Genomic DNA, 10,526 nt, shown 5'->3' with positions numbered 1-10,526 from the left:
CTCCCCCCCTCTCCTGGGATTGGTGCAATCCCCCCCCCGTCATTATCTCTGGGGTTGTTTTGGGGGGCGGGGGGGTGCTGCCCCCCGTTTTGGGGGGGGGTCTCTGACTCAGGAAGGGGGGGGCGGGGCAGTGCCAAAAGGGGGGGCCCCCCGGGGGGGGGACGGGTTCGGGGGGAGGGGGGCTCAGAGCTATTTTTTCATGCGGGTGCCATTTTTCATTTTTCATGCGGGATGCATATTTTTTCATACGGTGCCACTTTCTGCCATCAAAAAGTGCTCTCAGCGGAAGCCTTTGGGTACACCTGAACTCCCTGGGGGAAGCCTTTACGCAACCCCACACTCAACAGGACTCTGCGTCTTCACTCTTTCCTAACAACCCTAAACACAACCCTAACCGCAACAAGAAGCTCAACCCGAGTTAGACCCGAAAAAACACGTACGGTGCCACTTTCTGCCATCCAAAAGTGCTCTCAGCGGAAGCCTTTGGGTACACCTGAACTCCCTGGGGGAGCCTTTACGCAACCCCACACTCAACAGGACTCTGCGTCTTCACTCTTTCCTAACAACCCTAAACATAACCCTAACCGCAACAAGAAGCTCAACCCGAGTTAGACCCGAAAAAACACGTACGGTGCCACTTCCTACCATCAAAAAGTGCTCTCAGCGGAAGCCTTTGGGTACACCTGAACTCCCTGGGGGAGCCTTTACGCAACCCCACACTCAACAGGACTCTGCGTCTTCACTCTTTCCTAACAACCCTAAACATAACCCTAACCGCAACAAGAAGCTGAACCCGAGTTAGACCCGAAAAAACACGTACGGTGCCACTTTCTGCCATCAAAAAGTGCTCTCAGCGGAAGCCTTTGGGTACACCTGAACTCCCTGGGGGAGCCTTTACGCAACCCCACACTCAACAGGACTCTGCGTCTTCACTCTTTCCTAACAACCCTAAACATAACCCTAACCGCAACAAGAAGCTGAACCCGAGTTAGACCCGAAAAAACACGTACGGTGCCACTTTCTGCCATCAAAAAGTGCTCTCAGCGGAAGCCTTTGGGTACACCTGAACTCCCTGGGGGAGCCTTTACGCAACCCCACACTCAACAGGACTCTGCGTCTTCACTCTTTCCTAACAACCCTAAACATAACCCTAACCGCAACAAGAAGCTGAACCCGAGTTAGACCCGAAAAAACACGTACGGTGCCACTTTCTGCCATCAAAAAGTGCTCTCAGCGGAAGCCTTTGGGTACACTTAAACTCCCTGGGGGAGCCTTTACGCAACCCCACACTCAACAGGACTCTGCGTCTTCACTCTTTCCTAACAACCCTAAACATAAGCCTAACCGCAACAAGAAGCTGAACCCGAGTTAGACCCGAAAAAACACGTACGGTGCCACTTTCTGCCATCAAAAAGTGCTCTCAGCGGAAGCCTTTGGGTACACCTGAACTCCCTGGGGGAGCCTTTACGCAACCCCACACTCAACAGGACTCTGCGTCTTCACTCTTTCCTAACAACCCTAAACATAACCCTAACCGCAACAAGAAGCTGAACCCGAGTTAGACCCGAAAAAACACGTACGGTGCCACTTTCTGCCATCCAAAAGTGCTCTCAGCGGAAGCCTTTGGGTACACCTGAACTCCCTGGGGGAGCCTTTACGCAACCCCACACTCAACAGGACTCTGCGTCTTCACTCTTTCCTAACAACCCTAAACATAACCCTAACCGCAACAAGAAGCTCAACCCGAGTTAGACCCGAAAAAACACGTACGGTGCCACTTTCTGCCATCAAAAAGTGCTCTCAGCGGAAGCCTTTGGGTACACCTGAACTCCCTGGGGGAGCCTTTACGCAACCCCACACTCAACAGGACTCTGCGTCTTCGCTCTTCCTAACAACCCTAAACATAACCCTAACCGCAACAAGAAGCTGAACCCGAGTTAGACCCGAAAAAACACGTACGGTGCCACTTTCTGCCATCAAAAAGTGCTCTCAGCGGAAGCCTTTGGGTACACCTGAACTCCCTGGGGGAGCCTTTACGCAACCCCACACTCAACAGGACTCTGCGTCTTCACTCTTTCCTAACAACCCTAAACATAACCCTAACCGCAACAAGAAGCTGAACCCGAGTTAGACCCGAAAAAACACGTACGGTGCCACTTTCTGCCATCAAAAAGTGCTCTCAGCGGAAGCCTTTGGGTACACCTGAACTCCCTGGGGGAGCCTTTACGCAACCCCACACTCAACAGGACTCTGCGTCTTCACTCTTTCCTAACAACCCTAAACATAACCCTAACCGCAACAAGAAGCTGAACCCGAGTTAGACCCGAAAAAACACGTACGGTGCCACTTTCTGCCATCAAAAAGTGCTCTCAGCGGAAGCCTTTGGGTACACCTGAACTCCCTGGGGGAGCCTTTACGCAACCCCACACTCAACAGGACTCTGCGTCTTCACTCTTTCCTAACAACCCTAAACATAACCCTAACCGCAACAAGAAGCTGAACCAGAGTTAGACCCGAAAAAACACGTACGATGCCACTTTCTGCCATCAAAAAGTGCTCTCAGCGGAAGCCTTTGGGTACACCTGAACTCCCTGGGGGAGCCTTTACGCAACCGCACACTCAACAGGACTCTGCGTCTTCACTCTTTCCTAACAACCCTAAACATAACCCTAACCGCAACAAGAAGCTGAACCCGAGTTAGACCCGAAAAAACACGTACGGTGCCACTTTCTGCCATCCAAAAGTGCTCTCAGCGGAAGCCTTTGGGTACACCTGAACTCCCTGGGGGAGCCTTTACGCAACCCCACACTCAACAGGACTCTGCGTCTTCACTCTTTCCTAACAACCCTAAACATAACCCTAACCGCAACAAGAAGCTGAACCCGAGTTAGACCCGAAAAAACACGTACGGTGCCACTTTCTGCCATCAAAAAGTGCTCTCAGCGGAAGCCTTTGGGTACACCTGAACTCCCTGGGGGAGCCTTTACGCAACCCCACACTCAACAGGACTCTGCGTCTTCACTCTTTCCTAACAACCCTAAACATAACCCTAACCGCAACAAGAAGCTGAACCCGAGTTAGACCCGAAAAAACACGTACGGTGCCACTTTCTGCCATCAAAAAGTGCTCTCAGCGGAAGCCTTTGGGTACACCCGAACTCCCTGGGGGAGCCTTTACGCAACCCCACACTCAACAGGACTCTGCGTCTTCACTCTTTCCTAACAACCCTAAACATAACCCTAACCGCAACAAGAAGCTGAACCCGAGTTAGACCCGAAAAAACACGTACGGTGCCACTTTCTGCCATCAAAAAGTGCTCTCAGCGGAAGCCTTTGGGTACACCTGAACTCCCTGGGGGAGCCTTTACGCAACCCCACACTCAACAGGACTCTGCGTCTTCACTCTTTCCTAACAACCCTAAACATAACCCTAACCGCAACAAGAAGCTGAACCCGAGTTAGACCCGAAAAAACACGTACGGTGCCACTTTCTGCCATCAAAAAGTGCTCTCAGCGGAAGCCTTTGGGTACACCTGAACTCCCTGGGGGAGCCTTTACGCAACCCCACACTCAACAGGACTCTGCGTCTTCACTCTTTCCTAACAACCCTAAACATAACCCTAACCGCAACAAGAAGCTGAACCCGAGTTAGACCCGAAAAAACACGTACGGTGCCACTTTCTGCCATCAAAAAGTGCTCTCAGCGGAAGCCTTTGGGTACACCTGAACTCCCTGGGGGAGCCTTTACGCAACCCCACACTCAACAGGACTCTGCGTCTTCACTCTTTCCTAACAACCCTAAACATAACCCTAACCGCAACAAGAAGCTGAACCCGAGTTAGACCCGAAAAAACACGTACGGTGCCACTTTCTGCCATCCAAAAGTGCTCTCAGCGGAAGCCTTTGGGTACACCTGAACTCCCTGGGGGAGCCTTTACGCAACCCCACACTCAACAGGACTCTGCGTCTTCACTCTTTCCTAACAACCCTAAACATAACCCTAACCGCAACAAGAAGCTGAACCCGAGTTAGACCCGAAAAAACACGTACGGTGCCACTTTCTGCCATCAAAAAGTGCTCTCAGCGGAAGCCTTTGGGTACACCTGAACTCCCTGGGGGAGCCTTTACGCAACCCCACACTCAACAGGACTCTGCGTCTTCACTCTTTCCTAACAACCCTAAACATAACCCTAACCGCAACAAGAAGCTGAACCCGAGTTAGACCCGAAAAAACACGTACGGTGCCACTTTCTGCCATCAAAAAGTGCTCTCAGCGGAAGCCTTTGGGTACACCTGAACTCCCTGGGGGAGCCTTTACGCAACCCCACACTCAACAGGACTCTGCGTCTTCACTCTTTCCTAACAACCCTAAACATAACCCTAACCGCAACAAGAAGCTGAACCCGAGTTAGACCCGAAAAAACACGTACGGTGCCACTTTCTGCCATCAAAAAGTGCTCTCAGCGGAAGCCTTTGGGTACACCTGAACTCCCTGGGGGAGCCTTTACGCAACCCCACACTCAACAGGACTCTGCGTCTTCACTCTTTCCTAACAACCCTAAACATAACCCTAACCGCAACAAGAAGCTGAACCCGAGTTAGACCCGAAAAAACACGTACGGTGCCACTTTCTGCCATCAAAAAGTGCTCTCAGCGGAAGCCTTTGGGTACACCTGAACTCCCTGGGGGAGCCTTTACGCAACCCCACACTCAACAGGACTCTGCGTCTTCGCTCTTTCCTAACAACCCTAAACATAACCCTAACCGCAACAAGAAGCTGAACCCGAGTTAGACCCGAAAAAACACGTACGGTGCCACTTTCTGCCATCAAAAAGTGCTCTCAGCGGAAGCCTTTGGGTACACCTGAACTCCCTGGGGGAGCCTTTACGCAACCCCACACTCAACAGGACTCTGCGTCTTCGCTCTTTCCTAACAACCCTAAACATAACCCTAACCGCAACAAGAAGCTGAACCCGAGTTAGACCCGAAAAAACACGTACGGTGCCACTTTCTGCCATCAAAAAGTGCTCTCAGCGGAAGCCTTTGGGTACACCTGAACTCCCTGGGGGAGCCTTTACGCAACCCCACACTCAACAGGACTCTGCGTCTTCGCTCTTTCCTAACAACCCTAAACATAACCCTAACCGCAACAAGAAGCTGAACCCGAGTTAGACCCGAAAAAACACGTACGGTGCCACTTTCTGCCATCAAAAAGTGCTCTCAGCGGAAGCCTTTGGGTACACCTGAACTCCCTGGGGGAGCCTTTACGCAACCCCACACTCAACAGGACTCTGCGTCTTCACTCTTTCCTAACAACCCTAAACATAACCCTAACCGCAACAAGAAGCTGAACCCGAGTTAGACCCGAAAAAACACGTACGGTGCCACTTTCTGCCATCAAAAAGTGCTCTCAGCGGAAGCCTTTGGGTACACGTGAACTCCCTGGGGGAGCCTTTACGCAACCCCACACTCAACAGGACTCTGCGTCTTCACTCTTTCCTAACAACCCTAAACATAACCCTAACCGCAACAAGAAGCTGAACCCGAGTTAGACCCGAAAAAACACGTACGGTGCCACTTTCTGCCATCCAAAAGTGCTCTCAGCGGAAGCCTTTGGGTACACCTGAACTCCCTGGGGGAGCCTTTACGCAACCCCACACTCAACAGGACTCTGCGTCTTCACTCTTTCCTAACAACCCTAAACATAACCCTAACCGCAACAAGAAGCTGAACCCGAGTTAGACCCGAAAAAACACGTACGGTGCCACTTTCTGCCATCAAAAAGTGCTCTCAGCGGAAGCCTTTGGGTACACCTGAACTCCCTGGGGGAGCCTTTACGCAACCCCACACTCAACAGGACTCTGCGTCTTCACTCTTTCCTAACAACCCTAAACATAACCCTAACCGCAACAAGAAGCTGAACCCGAGTTAGACCCGAAAAAACACGTACGGTGCCACTTTCTGCCATCAAAAAGTGCTCTCAGCGGAAGCCTTTGGGTACACCTGAACTCCCTGGGGGAGCCTTTACGCAACCCCACACTCAACAGGACTCTGCGTCTTCGCTCTTTCCTAACAACCCTAAACATAACCCTAACCGCAACAAGAAGCTGAACCCGAGTTAGACCCGAAAAAACACGTACGATGCCACTTTCTGCCATCAAAAAGTGCTCTCAGCGGAAGCCTTTGGGTACACCTGAACTCCCTGGGGGAGCCTTTACGCAACCCCACACTCAACAGGACTCTGCGTCTTCACTCTTTCCTAACAACCCTAAACATAACCCTAACCGCAACAAGAAGCTGAACCCGAGTTAGACCCGAAAAAACACGTACGGTGCCACTTTCTGCCATCAAAAAGTGCTCTCAGCGGAAGCCTTTGGGTACACCTGAACTCCCTGGGGGAGCCTTTACGCAACCCCACACTCAACAGGACTCTGCGTCTTCACTCTTTCCTAACAACCCTAAACATAACCCTAACCGCAACAAGAAGCTGAACCCGAGTTAGACCCGAAAAAACACGTACGGTGCCACTTTCTGCCATCAAAAAGTGCTCTCAGCGGAAGCCTTTGGGTACACCTGAACTCCCTGGGGGAGCCTTTACGCAACCCCGCACTCAACAGGACTCTGCGTCTTCACTCTTTCCTAACAACCCTAAACATAACCCTAACCGCAACAAGAAGCTGAACCCGAGTTAGACCCGAAAAAACACGTACGGTGCCACTTTCTGCCATCAAAAAGTGCTCTCAGCGGAAGCCTTTGGGTACACCTGAACTCCCTGGGGGAGCCTTTACGCAACCCCACACTCAACAGGACTCTGCGTCTTCACTCTTTCCTAACAACCCTAAACATAACCCTAACCGCAACAAGAAGCTGAACCCGAGTTAGACCCGAAAAAACACGTACGGTGCCACTTTCTGCCATCAAAAAGTGCTCTCAGCGGAAGCCTTTGGGTACACCTGAACTCCCTGGGGGAGCCTTTACGCAACCCCACACTCAACAGGACTCTGCGTCTTCACTCTTTCCTAACAACCCTAAACATAACCCTAACCGCAACAAGAAGCTGAACCCGAGTTAGACCCGAAAAAACACGTACGGTGCCACTTTCTGCCATCAAAAAGTGCTCTCAGCGGAAGCCTTTGGGTACACCTGAACTCCCTGGGGGAGCCTTTACGCAACCCCACACTCAACAGGACTCTGCGTCTTCACTCTTTCCTAACAACCCTAAACATAACCCTAACCGCAACAAGAAGCTGAACCCGAGTTAGACCCGAAAAAACACGTACGGTGCCACTTTCTGCCATCAAAAAGTGCTCTCAGCGGAAGCCTTTGGGTACACCTGAACTCCCTGGGGGAGCCTTTACGCAACCCCACACTCAACAGGACTCTGCGTCTTCACTCTTTCCTAACAACCCTAAACATAACCCTAACCGCAACAAGAAGCTGAACCCAAGTTAGACCCGAAAAAACACGTACGGTGCCACTTTCTGCCATCAAAAAGTGCTCTCAGCGGAAGCCTTTGGGTACACCTGAACTCCCTGGGGGAGCCTTTACGCAACCCCACACTCAACAGGACTCTGCGTCTTCACTCTTTCCTAACAACCCTAAACATAACCCTAACCGCAACAAGAAGCTGAACCCGAGTTAGACCCGAAAAAACACGTACGGTGCCACTTTCTGCCATCCAAAAGTGCTCTCAGCGGAAGCCTTTGGGTACACCTGAACTCCCTGGGGGAGCCTTTACGCAACCCCACACTCAACAGGACTCTGCGTCTTCGCTCTTTCCTAACAACCCTAAACATAACCCTAACCGCAACAAGAAGCTGAACCCGAGTTAGACCCGAAAAAACACGTACGGTGCCACTTTCTGCCATCAAAAAGTGCTCTCAGCGGAAGCCTTTGGGTACACCTGAACTCCCTGGGGGAGCCTTTACGCAACCCCACACTCAACAGGACTCTGCGTCTTCACTCTTTCCTAACAACCCTAAACATAACCCTAACCGCAACAAGAAGCTCAACCCGAGTTAGACCCGAAAAAACACGTACGGTGCCACTTTCTGCCATCAAAAAGTGCTCTCAGCGGAAGCCTTTGGGTACACCTGAACTTCCTGGGGGAGCCTTTACGCAACCCCACACTCAACAGGACTCTGCGTCTTCACTCTTTCCTAACAACCCTAAACATAACCCTAACCGCAACAAGAAGCTGAACCCGAGTTAGACCCGAAAAAACACGTACGGTGCCACTTTCTGCCATCCAAAAGTGCTCTCAGCGGAAGCCTTTGGGTACACCTGAACTCCCTGGGGGAGCCTTTACGCAACCCCACACTCAACAGGACTCTGCGTCTTCGCTCTTTCCTAACAACCCTAAACATAACCCTAACCGCAACAAGAAGCTGAACCCGAGTTAGACCCGAAAAAACACGTACGATGCCACTTTCTGCCATCAAAAAGTGCTCTCAGCGGAAGCCTTTGGGTACACCTGAACTCCCTGGGGGAGCCTTTACGCAACCGCACACTCAACAGGACTCTGCGTCTTCACTCTTTCCTAACAACCCTAAACATAACCCTAACCGCAACAAGAAGCTGAACCCGAGTTAGACCCGAAAAAACACGTACGGTGCCACTTTCTGCCATCAAAAAGTGCTCTCAGCGGAAGCCTTTGGGTACACCTGAACTCCCTGGGGGAGCCTTTACGCAACCCCACACTCAACAGGACTCTGCGTCTTCACTCTTTCCTAACAACCCTAAACATAACCCTAACCGCAACAAGAAGCTGAACCCGAGTTAGACCCGAAAAAACACGTACGGTGCCACTTTCTGCCATCAAAAAGTGCTCTCAGCGGAAGCCTTTGGGTACACCTGAACTCCCTGGGGGAGCCTTTACGCAACCCCGCACTCAACAGGACTCTGCGTCTTCACTCTTTCCTAACAACCCTAAACATAACCCTAACCGCAACAAGAAGCTGAACCCGAGTTAGACCCGAAAAAACACGTACGGTGCCACTTTCTGCCATCAAAAAGTGCTCTCAGCGGAAGCCTTTGGGTACACCTGAACTCCCTGGGGGAGCCTTTACGCAACCCCACACTCAACAGGACTCTGCGTCTTCACTCTTTCCTAACAACCCTAAACATAACCCTAACCGCAACAAGAAGCTGAACCCAAGTTAGACCCGAAAAAACACGTACGGTGCCACTTTCTGCCATCAAAAAGTGCTCTCAGCGGAAGCCTTTGGGTACACCTGAACTCCCTGGGGGAGCCTTTACGCAACCCCACACTCAACAGGACTCTGCGTCTTCACTCTTTCCTAACAACCCTAAACATAACCCTAACCGCAACAAGAAGCTGAACCCGAGTTAGACCCGAAAAAACACGTACGGTGCCACTTTCTGCCATCAAAAAGTGCTCTCAGCGGAAGCCTTTGGGAACACCTGAACTCCCTGGGGGAGCCTTTACACAACCCCACACTCAACAGGACTCTGCGTCTTCACTCTTTCCTAACAACCCTAAACATAAGCCTAACCGGAACAAGAAGCTCAACCCGAGTTAGACCCGAAAAAACACGTACGGTGCCACTTTCTGCCATCAAAAAGTGCTCTCAGCGGAAGCCTTTGGGTACACCTGAACTCCCTGGGGGAGCCTTTACGCAACCCCACACTCAACAGGACCCTGCGTCTTCACTCTTTCCTAACAACCCTAAACATAACCCTAACCGCAACAAGAAGCTGAACCCGAGTTAGACCCGAAAAAACACGTACGGTGCCACTTTCTGCCATCAAAAAGTGCTCTCAGCGGAAGCCTTTGGGTACACCTGAACTCCCTGGGGGAGCCTTTACGCAACCCCACACTCAACAGGACTCTGCGTCTTCACTCTTTCCTAACAACCCTAAACATAACCCTAACCGCAACAAGAAGCTGAACCCGAGTTAGACCCGAAAAAACACGTACGGTGCCACTTTCTGCCATCAAAAAGTGCTCTCAGCGGAAGCCTTTGGGTACACCTGAACTCCCTGGGGGAGCCTTTACGCAACCCCACACTCAACAGGACTCTGCGTCTTCACTCTTTCCTAACAACCCTAAACATAACCCTAACCGCAACAAGAAGCTCAACCCGAGTTAGACCCGAAAAAACACGTACGGTGCCACTTTCTGCCATCAAAAAGTGCTCTCACCGGAAGCCTTTGGGTACACCTGAACTCCCTGGGGGAGCCTTTACGCAACCCCACACTCAACAGGACTCTGCGTCTTCACTCTTTCCTAACAACCCTAAACATAACCCTAACCGCAACAAGAAGCTGAACCCGAGTTAGACCCGAAAAAACACGTACGGTGCCACTTTCTGCCATCAAAAAGTGCTCTCAGCGGAAGCCTTTGGGTACACCTGAACTCCCTGGGGGAGCCTTTACGCAACCCCACACTCAACAGGACTCTGCGTCTTCACTCTTTCCTAACAACCCTAAACATAACCCTAACCGCAACAAGAAGGTGAACCCGAGTTAGACCCGAAAAAACCCGAGCCTTTACGCAACCCCTCA

This window comes from Anser brachyrhynchus (genome assembly GCF_964034855.1).
Source record: "Anser brachyrhynchus genome assembly, contig: SCAFFOLD_59, whole genome shotgun sequence".
NCBI classification, from domain to species: domain Eukaryota; kingdom Metazoa; phylum Chordata; class Aves; order Anseriformes; family Anatidae; genus Anser; species Anser brachyrhynchus.
Note: the sequence above shows the minus strand (reverse complement) of the source record.